The following is a 20,676-nucleotide window of genomic DNA, read 5'->3' as shown; positions in this document are numbered from 1 at the left end:
GTAATAGGCAGCGATGTAAAAAATGAAGTAATTTAAAACGTAACCTTTAATTGTATTATACTAAAATATAGGTACACCAGAGAATATATTGTTTCACTAATAAGTGGCTATGAAATGTAAGCCACCTGGTAAAGCTAATTTGTGAAAATATTGATGAATATACAAGGCATTATATAGCAGGCTCAGAATGCTTGATTGTATATAAGCATATATATAAGGTAGGTGCTATAACCAAAGAGATGCCGTCAAAAAAACCTACAACACCTGGTATTCCTTAGTGGTCCACCACCTAAGTACTGACCAGGCCCAACACCGTATTGCTTCCAAGATCAGACGAGATTGGGCATGCGCGGTGTGGTATGGTAGTAGATAAACATTGATATGGCAAATTCTACCGCTAATGTATAGCTGGTAGAAGGTTATTGGTAAGCACCTCGTTACCAAGTTGACCAAATGATCTCTAAAGAGACAGTATATGTTTAACCATCATTGCACCAAAATGTATCCCAAATATGTAGGTATACGTAGGTTTAAATCATGTGGTCAATGTTTTCTTTGCCAGCGGGAAATGCCTGTATGTTTCATTGTGCTATACAGCACCTTTAGAAATGGGTTTCTGCAATGGGTGAGGCAGATATAGACCACTGTTATACTGATGACATGCCGTAATGTTTGTATATGATCCAAAGAGAAATCGTCTCTATTATTAATTGGATCTCCCTATTGAAGAGGAAAAAGACGGTTATTATGAAATTGTGAACTCAAAAATTGCAAATAAAGCTACTACTATGCCATAATAGAAAATGTAGGATAAAGGATGGACATAGAATGGAAAAAAAATTTTAGCTTAGAGAAAGAAAAAAGAGACAGACTTAGAGAGTAGGCGAGATGTATAACAGTCTCAATTATCCATTTGGAAGTTAATTAGTACAATAATGCCCAACATGGTATAAGTACTGTCTTTGAAACAAAAGAGTAACCAAAATAGCTGTTTTGCATGTATCAACAGTGTGTCTATAATATATCTGTCTAACATGTAACAGACAGATAGATAACGCCAAAATGAACCCAGAAGGTACATAAAAAACGAACCCCCACAGAAAAAACATATGCTAGGTAAATTTTACAATGTATTTAGCTATGATATGCACAATAGCTTTCTACTCCTGTAAGAACCTGCATATAGATAGGTACTGATGCAATGCTTTATAATGATTGGCATAACATTTGCCAACGAGACCGATGCACATTGATTATTGAATTTATATATGTGCAAGTTTATTTGACGGGAGACAGAATAGTGAGTGGGACAAGAGGTATAGTTATATATTTGCCCGCTCGTGGTGCGCCGCTGGCCGCCGAGCTCCAGCGTCTGTGCGGCTTGTCTGATCTCCTCTCCTGCTGACGGGAGACAGAATAACCAGTGGGACAAAGGAAATACCTGTATGTTTGCCCGCTCGTGGTGCGCCGCTGGCCGCCGAGCTCCAGCGTCTATGCGGCTTGTCTGATCTCCTCTCCTGCCGGTCTCCGGTCACATGAGCGCACTCATCGTGACCCTGTTCACCTCCCAACGTACGTTTCACTGATTAGCTTGTTCACGGGTAGTGTGAACATGTGGTGTCAGGATCTATCTTAAATATGTGCAAGTAGCCAATCAGGACTATACCTGATTGATTGCCATTTGTATTGATTCTGACAAGGTTAATGTGAGCTTGATAGTAATTAGACAAATAAGTGGATACTGATTAGATGTCCTGCAAGAAATTTTTGCTGATTGAATTAACCGGGGAGTTTTAATTGTTGCAAGCCCGATGGTGTATGGTGATGGTGCGTGGATGTGTCTAAGGAGTGAATATAATATTGTGTAAGGTGTGATGTGATTAATTATAAGAGTGGAGCTTAATATGTGTGAGTGTTAAGGTGAAATTAGTGCAATAATTAATTTTTTGTATGGAATTAATGTATGGATAGATTTAATTAATAGGGGGGAAAAAAGAGAAGAGGGGGGGGGGGAAATGGTGAAAGATATATAGTGAGGTTAAAGGGAGTGCTGCATAAATTATATAATTGGTGTGGCTGTGAGTAGATTTGAATTTAAATATGGGTGCTGATGTTAAATTTAAGGCAGCTATCTAATGATTTAATGAATAGTAATGCTGCAAGAGATTAATATAGTATATAGTTGGCTTAAATTGCTAATATATTACAGAACCATGATATTGGGATAGTAAAAATAGGAATTATAACTATGGTTATTGAAGGTGAATTAATGAAAATGGTTATTGAAAAAGAATTAATCAACTTGGAAGGAATGCTCCAAAGTTCATAGTTTCATTCAGTCCATGTGGATGAAGTGAGTCTAATTTAAAAGTCCATTCACATTCCTTCTGTAGGAGAGTATTGGTCAGGTCTCCCCCTCGTAGGCCCAATTTCACTTTTTCTAGTCCACAGACTTTAAGTCCATCCCACCGACCTGCATGGTTAGAGATAAAATGTCTTGCTATAGAGGTAAGTTGCTTCATTTTTTGTAGGTCTCTGGTGGCATTCCGAATGGATCCAATATGTTCAAGAATTCTTTGCTTTAGGGCTCTAGTCGTCATACCCACATATCTTTGTCCACAAATGCACACAATGCAGTAGATCACACCTTCGGTGGAACAATTGATGAAATGCTTAAATTTAATGTCTTTACCATAGCGGTCCTGAATATGGTCAGTCTTAAGGATGTATTGACATGCTTTGCAGTGACCGCATGGATGTGTGCCAATGGTAGTCTGTGATTTGTCTCGAGATAATTGGAAATGGCTAGACACCAATCTATCTTTCAAATTTCTTGATCTCCGCCAACTCATGGATACTTGTGGTCCAAGTTTTTCAGATAAGGTGGGGTCCAAGTGGAGAATTCCCCAGTGTTTTTGGATAGCTTGTTTAACATGGTGCCATTCTTGACAAAATCCCCCAACGAATCTGATGGTTTTGTCCTCTTGTTTCTTTTGTTTCTTATCAAATATTAAATGTTCTCTCTGAGTGGTCTGGATATTTCTGCTAGCTTTCTTGATGGATGTGTTGCTGTATCCTCTCTCACGGAGTCTATTAGAGAGGTCTTTGCTTTGTTCTGTGAAGTCCTGGTCGTTGGAACAGTTCCTTCTTAAGCGTAGGAATTCTCCTTTGGGTATATTATTTATTGTGGGAGGGAAGTGGGAGCTGGTTTGATGTAGAAGTGTGTTGGATGATGTCTCCTTCCTGAATAGCTTTGTTGAAAGCATGTCATTTTTATCTTTAAAGATGAGTACGTCCAGAAATGGGAGTTCATCTTGACTGATGACGTGAGTAAGGCGAATATTGAGATTGTTGTTGTTTAAATGTTCGATGAACAGAAGTAACATCTGTACATCTCCTTCCCATATCATCAGAATATCGTCGATATATCTTACCCACATAATGATGTTGGTCGTGAAGACATCATTGCTGTCACTGAATACAAATTCGCGTTCCCACCATCCTAGAAAGATATTAGATTAGATATTAGAATTTGATCACATACATCTTCAGAAAACTAGAAGACTGCATAATTCCAACCTAACCAGGAAAGAACTGGATGCCCTAAGAGAGATTGAATCCTGGCAGGATGTAATTATCAAGCCATCAGATAAAGAGGGCAATGTGGTAATTTGGCCCCAAGAGCAATACATTCAGGAAGCATATCGACAGTTGGAAGATCAGACATGCTATCAGAGAATACTACTTAATCCCATGGAAAACTACAAAATACTGTATGATAGGATGCTTTCTAATGCGCACGAGGAAGGAACTATAACATCTTCAGAATATCAATATCTTCAGACGGCACATCCTAGAATCCCCACATTTTACATGCTGCCCAAGATCCACAAGAACTTGTGTCAACCACCGGGTAGACCAATAGTATCAGGGATTGGATCACTGACAGAAAAAGCAAGTATTTTTGTCGATCTACATCTGCGACACCATGTAATGGGCCTCCCCTCTTTCGTCCAAGATACTACAGACGTTCTTCGTAAGATCCATGATGTCAAATTGGAGGCAAATCAATTTCTAGTCTCTCTGGATGTTGAGGCACTATACACTTCAATTGACCATGACAAAGGACTGGAAGCTGTCAACTACTTCATGAACATGGAAAGAATGGAGAAATTCCACACATTCCTTGCGGACCTACTCCAATTCATACTCAGTCACAACCTTTTCACCTTCAACAACAGATTCTATTTACAAACTAGGGGCACAGCTATGGGGGCAGCATGTGCCCCGACGTATGCTAATATCTTTCTCGGATGGTGGGAACGCGAATTTGTATTCAGTGACAGCAATGATGTCTTCACGACCAACATCATTATGTGGGTAAGATATATCGACGATATTCTGATGATATGGGAAGGAGATGTACAGATGTTACTTCTGTTCATCGAACATTTAAACAACAACAATCTCAATATTCGCCTTACTCACGTCATCAGTCAAGATGAACTCCCATTTCTGGACGTACTCATCTTTAAAGATAAAAATGACATGCTTTCAACAAAGCTATTCAGGAAGGAGACATCATCCAACACACTTCTACATCAAACCAGCTCCCACTTCCCTCCCACAATAAATAATATACCCAAAGGAGAATTCCTACGCTTAAGAAGGAACTGTTCCAACGACCAGGACTTCACAGAACAAAGCAAAGACCTCTCTAATAGACTCCGTGAGAGAGGATACAGCAACACATCCATCAAGAAAGCTAGCAGAAATATCCAGACCACTCAGAGAGAACATTTAATATTTGATAAGAAACAAAAGAAACAAGAGGACAAAACCATCAGATTCGTTGGGGGATTTTGTCAAGAATGGCACCATGTTAAACAAGCTATCCAAAAACACTGGGGAATTCTCCACTTGGACCCCACCTTATCTGAAAAACTTGGACCACAAGTATCCATGAGTTGGCGGAGATCAAGAAATTTGAAAGATAGATTGGTGTCTAGCCATTTCCAATTATCTCGAGACAAATCACAGACTACCATTGGCACACATCCATGCGGTCACTGCAAAGCATGTCAATACATCCTTAAGACTGACCATATTCAGGACCGCTATGGTAAAGACATTAAATTTAAGCATTTCATCAATTGTTCCACCGAAGGTGTGATCTACTGCATTGTGTGCATTTGTGGACAAAGATATGTGGGTATGACGACTAGAGCCCTAAAGCAAAGAATTCTTGAACATATTGGATCCATTCGGAATGCCACCAGAGACCTACAAAAAATGAAGCAACTTACCTCTATAGCAAGACATTTTATCTCTAACCATGCAGGTCGGTGGGATGGACTTAAAGTCTGTGGACTAGAAAAAGTGAAATTGGGCCTACGAGGGGGAGACCTGACCAATACTCTCCTACAGAAGGAATGTGAATGGACTTTTAAATTAGACTCACTTCATCCACATGGACTGAATGAAACTATGAACTTTGGAGCATTCCTTCCAAGTTGATTAATTCTTTTTCAATAACCATTTTCATTAATTCACCTTCAATAACCATAGTTATAATTCCTATTTTTACTATCCCAATATCATGGTTCTGTAATATATTAGCAATTTAAGCCAACTATATACTATATTAATCTCTTGCAGCATTACTATTCATTAAATCATTAGATAGCTGCCTTAAATTTAACATCAGCACCCATATTTAAATTCAAATCTACTCACAGCCACACCAATTATATAATTTATGCAGCACTCCCTTTAACCTCACTATATATCTTTCACCATTTCCCCCCCCCTCTTCTCTTTTTTTCCCCCTATTAATTAAATCTATCCATACATTAATTCCATACAAAAAATTAATTATTGCACTAATTTCACCTTAACACTCACACATATTAAGCTCCACTCTTATAATTAATCACATCACACCTTACACAATATTATATTCACTCCTTAGACACATCCACGCACCATCACCATACACCATCGGGCTTGCAACAATTAAAACTCCCCGGTTAATTCAATCAGCAAAAATTTCTTGCAGGACATCTAATCAGTATCCACTTATTTGTCTAATTACTATCAAGCTCACATTAACCTTGTCAGAATCAATACAAATGGCAATCAATCAGGTATAGTCCTGATTGGCTACTTGCACATATTTAAGATAGATCCTGACACCACATGTTCACACTACCCATGAACAAGCTAATCAGTGAAACGTACGTTGGGAGGTGAACAGGGTCATGATGAGTGCGCTCATGTGACCGGAGACCGGCAGGAGAGGAGATCAGACAAGCCGCATAGACGCTGGAGCTCGGCGGCCAGCGGCGCACCACGAGCGGGCAAACATACAGGTATTTCCTTTGTCCCACTGGTTATTCTGTCTCCCGTCAGCAGGAGAGGAGATCAGACAAGCCGCACAGACGCTGGAGCTCGGCGGCCAGCGGCGCCCCACGAGCGGGCAAATATATAACTATACCTCTTGTCCCACTCACTATTCTGTCTCCCGTCAAATAAACTTGCACATATATAAATTCAATAATCAATGTGCATCGGTCTCGTTGGCAAATGTTATGCCAATCATTATAAAGCATTGCATCAGTACCTATCTATATGCAGGTTCTTACAGGAGTAGAAAGCTATTGTGCATATCATAGCTAAATACATTGTAAAATTTACCTAGCATATGTTTTTTCTGTGGGGGTTCGTTTTTTATGTACCTTCTGGGTTCATTTTGGCGTTATCTATCTGTCTGTTACATGTTAGACAGATATATTATAGACACACTGTTGATACATGCAAAACAGCTATTTTGGTTACTCTTTTGTTTCAAAGACAGTACTTATACCATGTTGGGCATTATTGTACTAATTAACTTCCAAATGGATAATTGAGACTGTTATACATATCGCCTACTCTCTAAGTCTGTCTCTTTTTTCTTTCTCTAAGCTAAAAAAAAATTTCCATTCTATGTCCATCCTTTATCCTACATTTTCTATTATGGCATAGTAGTAGCTTTATTTGCTATTTTTGAGTTCACAATTTCATAATAACCGTCTTTTTCCTCTTCAATAGGGAGATCCAATTAATAATAGAGACGATTTCTCTTTGGATCATATACAAACATTACGGCATGTCATCAGTATAACAGTGGTCTATATCTGCCTCACCCATTGCAGAAACCCATTCCTAAAGGTGCTGTATAGCACAATGAAACATACAGGCATTTCCCGCTGGCAAAGAAAACATTGACCACATGATTTAAACCTACGTATACCTACATATTTGGGATACATTTTGGTGCAATGATGGTTAAACATATACTGTCTCTTTAGAGATCATTTGGTCAACTTGGTAACGAGGTGCTTACCAATAACCTTCTACCAGCTATACATTAGCGGTAGAATTTGCCATATCAATGTTTATCTACTACCATACCACACCGCGCATGCCCAATCTCGTCTGATCTTGGAAGCAATACGGTGTTGGGCCTGGTCAGTACTTAGGTGGTGGACCACTAAGGAATACCAGGTGTTGTAGGTTTTTTTGACGGCATCTCTTTGGTTATAGCACCTACCTTATATATATGCTTATATACAATCAAGCATTCTGAGCCTGCTATATAATGCCTTGTATATTCATCAATATTTTCACAAATTAGCTTTACCAGGTGGCTTACATTTCATAGCCACTTATTAGTGAAACAATATATTCTCTGGTGTACCTATATTTTAGTATAATACAATTAAAGGTTACGTTTTAAATTACTTCATTTTTTACATCGCTGCCTATTACTCAAATTATATTTGTTTCCGAGTGGGAGTGCTCCCAACAAGGGTCTCTTTTTTCTGTCTCTTTCCCCTTTACATTATAAAAACCATTTCAACTCAAACTCTGAATTCAGCCCTTTAGGAATTAGCGTTTTCAATTTAAAAATCCATTGCATTTCTGCTTTGGCTAGCCGGATGTCAATATCCTTACTTCTCCATGTAGGGCTAATAACTTGAATCCCCCAGAAGGATTTCAAGAATTTTGGATTACAATTATGACAATTTTTAAAATGTGAAGAAACAGAGTGAGTGACAAGTCCTTTTTTTATATTATAGACATGCTCAGCTAGTCTTGTTTTAAGGTTTCTCGTGGTTTTGCCAATATAGGTAAAACCACATTCACATTGTAACTTTTCCCCGGCTAGCCAAAGCAGAAATGCAATGGATTTTTAAATTGAAAACGCTAATTCCTAAAGGGCTGAATTCAGAGTTTGAGTTGAAATGGTTTTTATAATGTTAGTTTCTATTTATATATTTTAACCTTTCCTCATATCTTTCTATGTTTTATATCATATTGGATGAAATTTGATGTTATTGGACATTTTCGTAATGGAATGAACTGTGATGAAGATTCACTTCCGTGAACGGAGGTTATGAAACGCATGATGACACGCAAAAAATCGGAACTTCCTGTTTTCGGATGATGATGACACGCAGAAACGTCACTTCCGCTTCCGTTGGATTGAGCAACGCACTTCCGGTCACGGCAAAATCACGGATGAATGTTAATTTTGAATACACCTGTCCCTCATAATGTTAATTACATTGGTTATTTATAACTGCTTTGTTAAACTGCTCACTATGCCTCTGATGAAGGACCTGGATGTCCGAAAAGCTTTGGGCTGTGTGAGCTGATACGGTGGATTGGTCGGGTGAGCTACAAACTAGTGATGAGCACCGGAAATTTTTCGGGTTTTGTGTTTTGGCTTTGGGTCCGGTTCCGCGGCCGTGTTTTGGGTTCGAACGCGTTTTGGCAAAACCTCACCGAATTTTTTTTGTCGGATTCGGGTGTTTTGGATTCGGGTGTTTTTTTCAAAAAACCCTAAAAAACAGCTTAAATCATAGAATTTGGGGGTCATTTTGATCCCAAAGTATTATTAACCTCAATAACCATAATTTCCACTCATTTTCAGTCTATTCTGAACACCTCACACCTCACAATATTATTTTTAGTCCTAAAATTTGCACCGAGGTCGCTGGATGGCTAAGCTAAGCGACACAAGTGGCCGACACAAACACCTGGCCCATCTAGGAGTGGCACTGCAGTGTCACGCAGGATGGCCCTTCCAAAAAACACTCCCCAAACAGCACATGACGCAAAGAAAAAAAGAGGCGCAATGAGGTAGCTGTGTGAGTAAGCTAAGCGACCCTAGTGGCCGACACAAACACCTGGCCCATCTAGGAGTGGCACTGCAGTGTCACGCAGGATGGCCCTTCCAAAAAACACTCACCAAACAGCACATGACGCAAAGAAAAAAAGAGGCGCAATGAGGTAGCTGTGTGAGTAAGTTAAGCGACCCTAGTGGCCGACACAAACACCTGGCCCATCTAGGAGTGGCACTGCAGTGTCACGCAGTATGGCCCTTCCAAAAAACACTCCCCAAACAGCACATGACGCAAGGAAAAAAAGAGGCGCAATGAGGTAGCTGTGTGAGTAAGCTAAGCGACCCTAGTGGCCGACACAAACACCTGGCCCATCTAGGAGTGGCACTGCAGTGTCATGCAGGATGGCCCTTCCAAAAAACACTCCCCAAACAGCACATGACGCAAAGAAAAAAAGAGGCGCAATGAGGTAGCTGTGTGAGTAAGCTAAGCGACCCTAGTGGCCGACACAAACACCTGGCCCATCTAGGAGTGGCACTGCAGTGTCACGCAGGATGGCCCTTCCAAAAAACACTCCCCAAACAGCACATGACGCAAAGAAAAAAAGAGGCGCAATGAGGTAGCTGTGTGAGTAAGATAAGCGACCCTAGTGGCCGACACAAACACCTGGCCCATCTAGGAGTGGCACTGCCGTGTCACGCAGGATGGCCCTTCCAAAAAACACTCCCCAAACAGCACATGACGCAAAGAAAAAAAGAGGCGCAATGAGGTAGCTGTGTGAGTAAGCTAAGCGACCCTAGTGGCCGACACAAACACCTGGCCCATCTAGGAGTGGCACTGCAGTGTCACGCAGGATGGCCCTTCCAAAAAACACCCCCCAAACAGCACATGACGCAAAGAAAAATGAAAGAAAAAAGAGGTGCAAGATGGAATTGTCCTTGGGCCCTCCCACCCACCCTTATGTTGTATAAACAGGACATGCACACTTTAACCAACCCATCATTTCAGTGACAGGGTCTGCCACACGACTGTGACTGAAATGACGGGTTGGTTTGGACCCCCACCAAAAAAGAAGCAATTAATCTCTCCTTGCACAAACTGGCTCTACAGAGGCAAGATGTCCACCTCATCATCATCCTCCGATATATCACCGTGTACATCCCCCTCCTCACAGATTATCAATTCGTCCCCACTGGAATCCACCATCTCAGCTCCCTGTGTACTTTGTGGAGGCAATTGCTGCTGGTGAATGTCTCCACGGAGGAATTGATTATAATTCATTTTAATGAACATCATCTTCTCCACATTTTCTGGATGTAACCTCGTACGCCGATTGCTGACAAGGTGAGCGGCGGCACTAAACACTCTTTCGGAGTACACACTTGTGGGAGGGCAACTTAGGTAGAATAAAGCCAGTTTGTGCAAGGGCCTCCAAATTGCCTCTTTTTCCTGCCAGTATAAGTACGGACTGTCTGACGTGCCTACTTGGATGCGGTCACTCATATAATCCTCCACCATTCTTTCAATGGGGAGAGAATCATATGCAGTGACAGTAGACAACATGTCCGTAATCGTTGTCAGGTCCTTCAGTCCGGACCAGATGTCAGCATCAGCAGTCGCTCCAGACTGCCCTGCATCACCGCCAGCGGGTGGGCTCGGAATTCTGAGCCTTTTCCTCGCACCCCCAGTTGCGGGAGAATGTGAAGGAGGAGATGTTGACAGGTCGCGTTCCGCTTGACTTGACAATTTTGTCACCAGCAGTTCTTTGAACCCCAGCAGACTTGTGTCTGCCGGAAAGAGAGATCCAAGGTAGGTTTTAAATCTAGGATCGAGCACGGTGGCCAAAATGTAGTGCTCTGATTTCAACAGATTGACCACCCGTGAATCCTTGTTAAGCGAATTAAGGGCTCCATCCACAAGTCCCACATGCCTAGCGGAATCGCTCTGTGTTAGCTCCTCCTTCAATGTCTCCAGCTTCTTCTGCAAAAGCCTGATGAGGGGAATGACCTGACTCAGGCTGGCAGTGTCTGAACTGACTTCACGTGTGGCAAGTTCAAAAGGTTGCAGAACCTTGCACAACGTTGAAATCATTCTCCACTGCGCTTGAGACAGGTGCATTCCACCTTCTATATCGTGCTCAGTTGTATAGGCTTGAATGGCCTTTTGCTGCTCCTCCAACCTCTGAAGCATATAGAGGGTTGAATTCCACCTCGTTACCACTTCTTGCTTCAGATGATGGCAGGGCAGGTTCAGGCGTTTTTGGTGGTGCTCCAGTCTTCTGTACGTGGTGCCTGTACGCCGAAAGTGTCCCGCAATTCTTCTGGCCACCGACAGCATCTCTTGCACGCCCCTCTCGTTTTTTAAATAATTCTACACCACCAAATTCAAGGTATGTGCAAAACATGGGACGTCCTGGAATTTGCCCAGATTTAATGCACACACAATATTGCTGGCGTTGTCCGATGCCACAAATCCACAGGAGAGTCCAATTGGGGTAAGCCATTCTGCGATGATCTTCCTCAGTTGCCGTAAGAGGTTTTTAGCTGTGTGCGTATTCTGGAAAGCGGTGATACAAAGCGTAGCCTGCCTAGGAAAGAGTTGGCGTTTGCGAGATGCTGCTACTGGTGCCGCCGCTGCTGTTCTTGCGGCGGGAGTCCATACATCTACCCAGTGGGCTGTCACAGTCATATAGTCCTGAGCCTGCCCTGCTCCACTTGTCCACATGTCCGTGGTTAAGTGGACATTGGGTACAACTGCATTTTTTAGGACACTGGTGAGTCTTTTTCTGAGGTCTGTGTACATTTTCGGTATCGCCTGCCTAGAGAAATGGAACCTAGATGGTATTTGGTACCGGGGACACAGTACCTCCAACAAGTCTCTAGTTGCCTCTGCAGTAATGATGGATACCGGAACCACGTTTCTCACCGCCCAGGATGCCAAGGCCTCAGTTATCCGCTTTGCAGCAGGATGACTGCTGTGATATTTCATCTTCCTCGCAAAGGACTGTTGGACAGTCAATTGCTTGGTGGAAGTAGTAAAAGTGGTCTTACAAGTACGACTTCCCCTCTGGGATGACCATCGACTCCCAGCAGCAACAACAGCAGCGCCAGCAGCAGTAGGCGTTACACGCAAGGATGCATCGGAGGAATCCCAGGCAGGAGAGGACTCGTCAGAATTGCCAGTGACATGGCCTGCAGGACTTTTGGCATTCCTGGGGAAGGAGGAAATTGACACTGAGGGAGTTGGTGGGGTGGTTTGCGTGAGCTTGGTTACAAGAGGAAGGGATTTACTGGTCAGTGGACTGCTTCCGCTGTCGCCCAAAGTTTTTGAACTTGTCACTGACTTATGATGAATGCGCTGCAGGTGACGTATAAGGGAGGATGTTCCGAGGTGGTTAACGTCCTTACCCCTACTTATTACAGCTTGACAAAGGCAACATATGGCTTGACAAATGTTGTCCGCATTTCTGGTGAAATACTTCCACACCGAAGAGCTGATTTTTTTTGGTATTTTCACCAGGCATGTCAGTGGCCCTATTCCTCCCAAGGACAACAGGTGTCTCCCCGGGTGCCTGACTTAAACAAACCACCTCACCATCAGAATCCTCCTGGTCAATTTCCTCCCCAGCGCCAGCAACACCCATATCCTCCTCATCCTGGTGTACTTCAACACTGACATCTTCAATCTGACTATCAGGAACTGGACTGCGGGTGCTCCTTCCAGCACTTGCAGGGGGCGTGCAAATGGTGGAAGGCGCATGCTCTTCACATCCAGTGTTGGGAAGGTCAGGCATCGCAAACGACACAATTGGACTCTCCTTGTGGATTTGTGATTTCGAAGAACGCACAGTTCTTTGCTGTGCTTTTGCCAGCTTGAGTCTTTTCATTTTTCTAGCGAGAGGCTGAGTGCTTCCATCCTCATGTGAAGCTGAACCATTAGCCATGAACATAGGCCAGGGCCTCAGCCGTTCCTTGCCACTCCGCGTGGTAAATGGCATATTGGCAAGTTTACGCTTCTCCTCCGACAATTTTATTTTAGATTTTTGAGTCCTTTTTTTACTGATATTTGGTGTTTTGGATTTTACATGCTCTGTACTATGACATTGGGCATCGGCCTTGGCAGACGACGTTGCTGGCATTTCATCGTCTCGGCCATGACTAGTGGCAGCAGCTTCAGCACGAGGTGGAAGTCGATCTTGATCTTTCCCTATTTTTGGAACCTCAACATTTTTGTTCTCCATATTTTAATAGGCACAACTAAAAGGCACCTCAGGTAAACAATGGAGATGGATGGATACTAGTATACTTATGGATGGACGAGCGACTGCCGACACAGAGGTAGCTACAGCCGTGGACTACCGTACTGCGTCTGCTGCTAATATAGACTGGATGATAATGATATAAAAAATATATATATATATCACTACTGCAGCCGGACAGGTATATATTATATAATGACGGACCTGCTGGACACTGTCAGCTCAGCACTGCAGACTCCTAAAGTAAGCTACTAGTATCAAGAAGATAGAAAAAAAAAAAACACCACGGGTAGGTGGTATACAATTATGGATGGACGAGCGACTGCCGACACAGAGGTAGCTACAGCCGTGGACTACCGTACTGCGTCTGCTGCTAATATAGACTGGATGATAATGAGATATAAAATATATATATATCACTACTGCAGCCGGACAGGTATATATTATATAATGACGGACATGCTGGACACTGTCAGCTCAGCACTGCAGACTCCTAAAGTAAGCTACTAGTAGTATCAAGAAGATAGAAAAAAAAAACACCACAGGTAGGTGGTATACAATTATGGATGGACGAGCGACTGCCGACACAGAGGTAGCTACAGCCGTGGACTACCGTACTGCGTCTGCTGCTAATATAGACTGGATGATAATGATATAAAAAATATATATATATCACTACTGCAGCCGGACAGGTATATATTATATAATGACGGACCTGCTGGACACTGTCAGCTCAGCACTGCAGACTCCTAAAGTAAGCTACTAGTATCAAGAAGATAGAAAAAAAAAAACACCACGGGTAGGTGGTATACAATTATGGATGGACGAGCGACTGCCGACACAGAGGTAGCTACAGCCGTGGACTACCGTACTGCGTCTGCTGCTAATATAGACTGGATGATAATGATATAAAAAATATATATATATATCACTACTGCAGCCGGACAGGTATATATAATATAATGACGGACCTGCTGGACACTGTCAGCTCAGCACTGCAGACTCCTTAAGTAAGCTACTAGTATCAAGAAGATAGAAAAAAAAAAACACCACGGGTAGGTGGTATACAATTATGGATGGACGAGCGACTGCCGACACAGAGGTAGCTACAGCCGTGGACTACCGTACTGCGTCTGCTGCTAATATAGACTGGATGATAATGATATAAAATATATATATATATATCACTACTGCAGCCGGACAGGTATATATTATATAATGACGGACCTGCTGGACACTGTCAGCTCAGCACTGCAGACTCCTAAAGTAAGCTACTAGTATCAAGAAGATAGAAAAAAAAAAACCACAACGGGTAGGTGGTATACAATTATGGATGGACGAGCGACTGCCGACACAGAGGTAGCTACAGCCGTGGACTACCGTACTGCGTCTGCTGCAGTGCTAATATAGACTGGATGATAATGATATAAAAAATATATATATATCACTACTGCAGCCGGACAGGTATATATTATATAATGACGGACCTGCTGGACACTGTCAGCAGAATGCGTTTATAGAATAAAAACACCACACGACGAGTGTTTAACTTTTTCAGGCAGACAATCACAATATACTAGTGGTCAGTGGTCACTGGTCAGTCTGCGTCTGCTGCTAATATAGACTGGATGATAATGATATAAAATATATATATATATATATATATCACTACTGCAGCCGGACAGGTATATATTATATAATGACGGACCTGCTGGACACTGTCAGCTCAGCACTGCAGACTCCTAAAGTAAGCTACTAGTATCAAGAATATAGAAAAAAAAACCACCACGGGTAGGTGGTATACAATTATGGATGGACGAGCGACTGCCGACACAGAGGTAGCTACAGCCGTGGACTACCGTACTGCGTCTGCTGCAGTGCTAATATAGACTGGATGATAATGATATAAAAAATATATATATATCACTACTGCAGCCGGACAGGTATATATTATATAATGACGGACCTGCTGGACACTGTCAGCAGAATGCGTTTATAGAATAAAAACACCACACGACGAGTGTTTAACTTTTTCAGGCAGACAATCACAATATACTAGTGGTCAGTGGTCACTGGTCAGTCACACTGGCAGTGGCACTCTGGCAGCAAAAGTGTGCACTGTTAAAATATGTACTCCTGCTATAACTGCTCCCCAGTCTCCCCCACAATTAAGCTGTGTGAGCAGTGAGCACTCAGCACAGTCAGATATACAGTATTACATAGATGATGCAGCACACTGAGGGCACACTGAGGCTGAGCACAGATATGGTATGTGACTGTGTCACACTGTGTATCGTTTTTTTTCAGGCAGAGAACGGATTAATTAAACTGGTGGTCACTGGTCACACTATTAGCAAGTAGTACTCCTAATATGCTCCCCAAAATTAGTAAATCAAGTGTCTCTACTACTCTCTAGTCTACTCTAAACGGAGAGGACGCCAGCCACGTCCTCTCCCTATCAATCTCAATGCACGTGTGAAAATGGCGGCGACGCGCGGCTCCTTATATAGAATCCGAGTCTCGCGATAGAATCCGAGCCTCGCGAGAATCCGACAGCGGGATGATGACGTTCGGGCGCGCTCGGGTTAACCGAGCAAGGCGGGAAGATCCGAGTCTGCCTCGGACCCGTGTAAAATGCGTGAAGTTCGGGGGGGTTCGGTTTCCGAGAAACCGAACCCGCTCATCACTACTACAAACGGTTCCTTTCTGTGGAATAGTCCGGATCTGTTCCATTTAGAGGTCGTGTGTGACCCCAGGCTAAAGAACTATCCACCATTTTGATGGTTATATGCTGTTCTTTGTTTTATCAATTGTGAGTTTTTAGTGTGAATAAATACCTGATTTTATCTTAAGACAATATTGCACTATGAACTTTCTTTATATTTGAGATACACCACTAATGGCTGTGGCAATATAAAGAAGTGGTATTTTCTGAAAATCTCACCATACATCTGAAGCTAAAGTCCTGGTACCATCTTTTGCCAATATTGAAGAAGGACAACAAAAGACTATCAGTGTCACAACTGAGGGCCTGAGCTGACGGGAGGCAGCCTCAGTTGTAGGGGCTGAGATGTAACGGAACCTGGGAGGTTGTATCAGACCCCTAGACATGTAAGTAACATGTAGAATAACTGCCCGAAGGCGTGACCACGACAACCAGGATAAAAGTCAATGATGTTTATTATGACAAACTCCGTAACACAGCAGCAGTAAAAGGAAACATAAAAGTCAACAGAGGATAAATACAATTCCTGGGTACTACAGGGTGGCAAGGGCCACAGGCACTGGTAGTGTGAGACAGTTCTTATAATCTTCTAGTTGGAAAGTCCTTACCAGGCCTGACTGTAGCAATGGAGAGAACCCAGGATCGTACCAGCTGATGTTCCAGGAAAGGCTGGGCTGCTGAAGGTAAAACGGCTGCTGTGGATACTGGCTGGAACCAGACTGTTGTTGGTACGGAGTGGATACTGGCTGGAACCAGTTAAATAATAAACGAATTTGAGAGCGATGAAATAATAATGAAGTTTGGAGTTTGAGAGCGGTGAAATAATAATACCGGTGGAGAGTGGTAAACTGCAGAAAAGGACACCGGCCCTTTAAGAGAAGCTATACACTGCTGGAAGCTGGGCTGGAAGCAGGTGATTGTTTGAGAGCAGTGAAATAATAATACCGGTGGAGAGTGGTAAACTGCAGAAAGGACACCGGCCCTTTAAGAGAAGCTGTACACTGCTGGAAGCTGGGCTGGAAGCAGGTGATTGTTGTAGCTGGAAACAGGTGAGTCCAGAATGGATCGGAGAGTCAGGCTACACCGCAGATGGAATGCTGGTGCGGGTCTCTATAGCAGAAGTCTGGAGACAGGAGCTGGAACCTGGAAGACAACCACAGGAGAGAGACAAACTGGAACTAGGTTAGACAACCAAAGCACTGACGCCTTCCTTGCTCAGGCACAGCATACTTATACCTGCAGCAAGGAAGGGGTTGGCTAGGCAATTATGCAAATCAACAATACAGACAGCAGATTGGTGGAAATAATCAGATGACAAAATCCAAGATGGCTGCGCCCATGCAGACACTTGGAGGGAAGTTTGGTTTGTAATCCATGTGAGAATTGAAACAGTAATGGCGACGCCGGCCACAGGAGACAGGAGACGCCAGACTGACAAGCGCACATTTAACCACGCGGGCACAGCGGAGGCCGCGGCTGATGAAATCACCACTCTGACATTCTGCATGTGGAAACTCAGGAACAGCGGGATCCGGTCCTGGAACGCTGAGCCAGCCTTAGGAGGCATCTGAAGGGTAAGTAATGGCGTCCAGATACCCGGATCGTGACAGCACCCCCCCCTTTAGGAGTGGCCCCAGGACACTTCTTAGGCTTTAAAGGAAACTTTGCGTGGAAATTTCGGACCAAGGCAGGAGCATGGACGTCTGAGGCATTGGTCCAAGAGCGTTCTTCAGGACCATAGCCCTTCCAGTCAATGAGGTATTGTAACTGACCGTAACGGAAACGTGAGTCCAAAATCTTGGCCACCTCGTACTCGACTCCCCGTTGAGTCTGAACTTTGGGAGCTGGAGGAAGTGCGGAATGAAACCGATTCAGGATCAGCGGTTTCAACAAAGAAACATGAAATGTCCTGGGTATTTTCAAGAAGGATGGTAACTGTAACCTGTAGGCAACAGGATTGATGACTTGTTCAATCTTGAAGGGTCCGATGTAGCGAGGTGCAAATTTCATGCTGGGAACTCTCAACCTCAAATTCTTCGTGGACAGCCACACACGATCACCCACCTTGAGAGCAGGAACCGCTCTACGCTTCCTATCGGCAAACTTCTTATACCTGAATGAGGCTTTAAGCAGGGCTGCGCGGACGTTCCTCCAGTTATTTGAAAACTGACGCAAGGTGACATCCACTGCTGGAACAGAAGTTGCGGGAAGCGGTTGGAATTCTGGGACTTTAGGGTGGAATCCATAATTAATGTAGAATGGTGTAGAAGAAGATGAGGAATGGTATTGATTGTTGTGGCTGAACTCGGCCCAAGGAAGGAGTTGAACCCAGTCATCTTGAGAGGAAGACACATATATACGGAGGAAGGCCTCCAAGTCCTGATTCACCCTCTCGGTTTGACCATTGGTCTGAGGATGGTAAGCCGTGGAAAACTTTAACTTGACTTGGAGGGCTTGACACAAACTTCGCCAAAATTTGGCTACAAATTGTACTCCACGATCCGAGATGATCTCTTCAGGAAGACCGTGAAGTCGGAAGATCTCTTGTATAAACACTTGAGCCAACTTGGAAGCTGACGGAAGACCGGTGAGAGGGATGAAATGTGCCATCTTGGTGAACCGGTCAACTACCACCCAGATGGTATTAAACTTGTTGCAGATAGGTAGATCGGAAACAAAGTCCATCGACAAATGGGTCCAAGGTCGACGGGGAACAGATAATGGAACCAGTTGCCCCGCAGGCGACTGGCGGGAGACTTTGTGTTGGGCACACTTTGGGCAGGAGGCAATAAATTCCATAACGTCCTTCTTCAGAGTTGGCCACCAGTAGGACCTAGAAATAAATTCAAGGGTTTTCTGAATGCCTGTATGTCCAGCAAAACGGGAAGCATGGGCCCAATGCATGAGCTTCTTCCTTAGAACTGGCTTAACAAAACTTTTCCCTGGTGGAGGCGTAGAGTCCATCCCTACCGTGGAGAATGCCAACGGATTAATAATAGGATGCTTGTCTGCAGACTCGGACTCATTTTCTTGCTCCCATGAGCGGGAAAGGGCATCGGCCTTACGATTCTGAGAACCCGGACAGAACTGGAGTTTAAAGTCAAACCTAGAGAAGAAAAGTGCCCATCTGGCCTGACGAGGATTCAGACATTGTGCGCCTTTGAGATATAAAAGATTTTTGTGGTCGGTAAGTATGGTGATTGAGTGGGAAGCTCCCTCCAACAGGTATCTCCACTCCTCCAGAGCGAGCTTGATGGCTAGCAACTCCTGATCGCCAATGGCATAGTTGCGCTCAGCTGGGGAGAACTTCCGGGAGAAGAAACTGCAAGGATGTAGATGTCCATCTTTGGCCCTCTGGGATAACACTGCTCCTACTCCAACGGAGGAGGCATCTACCTCTAAGATAAAAGGAGAGTCGGTATCGGGCTGTTTCAGAACTGGTGCAGAGATGAACCGTTGCTTCAGAAGGTGAAAGGCCTGTGTAGCTTCCTCGGACCACTTGGACGGATTAGCACCTTTCTTGGTTAATGCAGTGATAGGCGCCACGATGGTGGAAAAGTCTCATATAAATTTTCTATAATAATTGGCGAACCCTAAGAACCTCTGGACCCCTTTGAGGCTTAAGGGTATAGGCCAATTCTGGATTGCTTGGAGTTTCTCAGGATCCATCTCTAGTCCGGAACCGGACACAATGTAACCTAGAAACGGAATGGTTTTAACTTCAAACACACACTTCTCCAATTTACAATAGAGGTGATTGACACGGAGACGGGAAAGAACCTCTTTTACCCAGAAACGATGATCTTCGAGATTATTAGCAAAGATGAGGATGTCGTCTAGATAAACCACGACATGGCGGTACAAGATGTCCCTGAAAATCTCATTCACGAAGTGCTGGAAGAGTGCTGGAAGAGTGCTGGAGCGTTGCTCAATCCGAAGGGCATGACGAGGTACTCATAATGTCCGTCACGGGTGTTAAAGGCGGTCTTCCACTCGTCACCCTCACGGATTCGGATGAGATTGTAGGCACCCCTCAAGTCCAGCTTTGTGAAAATAGTTGCACCACTAACTCTATCAAAGAGCTCGGTAATCAGGGGTAAAGGGTATCGGTCCTTGACGGTAATGTCGTTCAGACCTCTGTAGTCGATGCACGGACGCAGACCACCGTCTTTCTTCTTAACGAAGAAGAAGCCTGCGCCGGCTGGAGAAGAAGATGGTCGGATGAAACCCTTCGCCAGGTTCTCTTTGATGTACTCTTCCATGGAGTGTGTCTCAGGCAGAGACAACGGATAAGTTCGGCCTCGCGGTGGAACCTTCCCTGGAATGAGGTCGATTGGGCAGTCCCATTCTCTATGAGGAGGAAGGATATCAGCAGAGGCTTTAATGAACACGTCCGTGAAGTCTTGATATGGAGGAGGCGGAACATCAGATGACCTGGGGAAGGAAGAACAAACAGGAAGAACTTTGGCTAAACAAGTCTCAGCACAGGAGGGACCCCATGCCAGTATTTGCGTAGTCGTCCA

General features: G+C 43.7%; 2 pseudogenes; one reads left to right on the top strand and one right to left on the bottom strand.

Moving 5' to 3' along the window:
• Positions 1 to 252: 252 nt before the first annotated feature.
• LOC134963859 (5S ribosomal RNA) lies at positions 253 to 371 on the bottom strand (annotated as a pseudogene).
• Positions 372 to 7,441: 7,070 nt separating this feature from the next.
• On the top strand, positions 7,442 to 7,560 carry LOC134963857 (5S ribosomal RNA; annotated as a pseudogene).
• The last annotated feature ends 13,116 nt before the right edge of the window (positions 7,561 to 20,676 follow it).

This window comes from Pseudophryne corroboree, chromosome 9 (assembly GCF_028390025.1).
Source record: "Pseudophryne corroboree isolate aPseCor3 chromosome 9, aPseCor3.hap2, whole genome shotgun sequence".
Taxonomy (NCBI): Eukaryota; Metazoa; Chordata; class Amphibia; order Anura; family Myobatrachidae; genus Pseudophryne; species Pseudophryne corroboree.
This window is presented reverse-complemented; position numbering and strand designations above follow the sequence as displayed.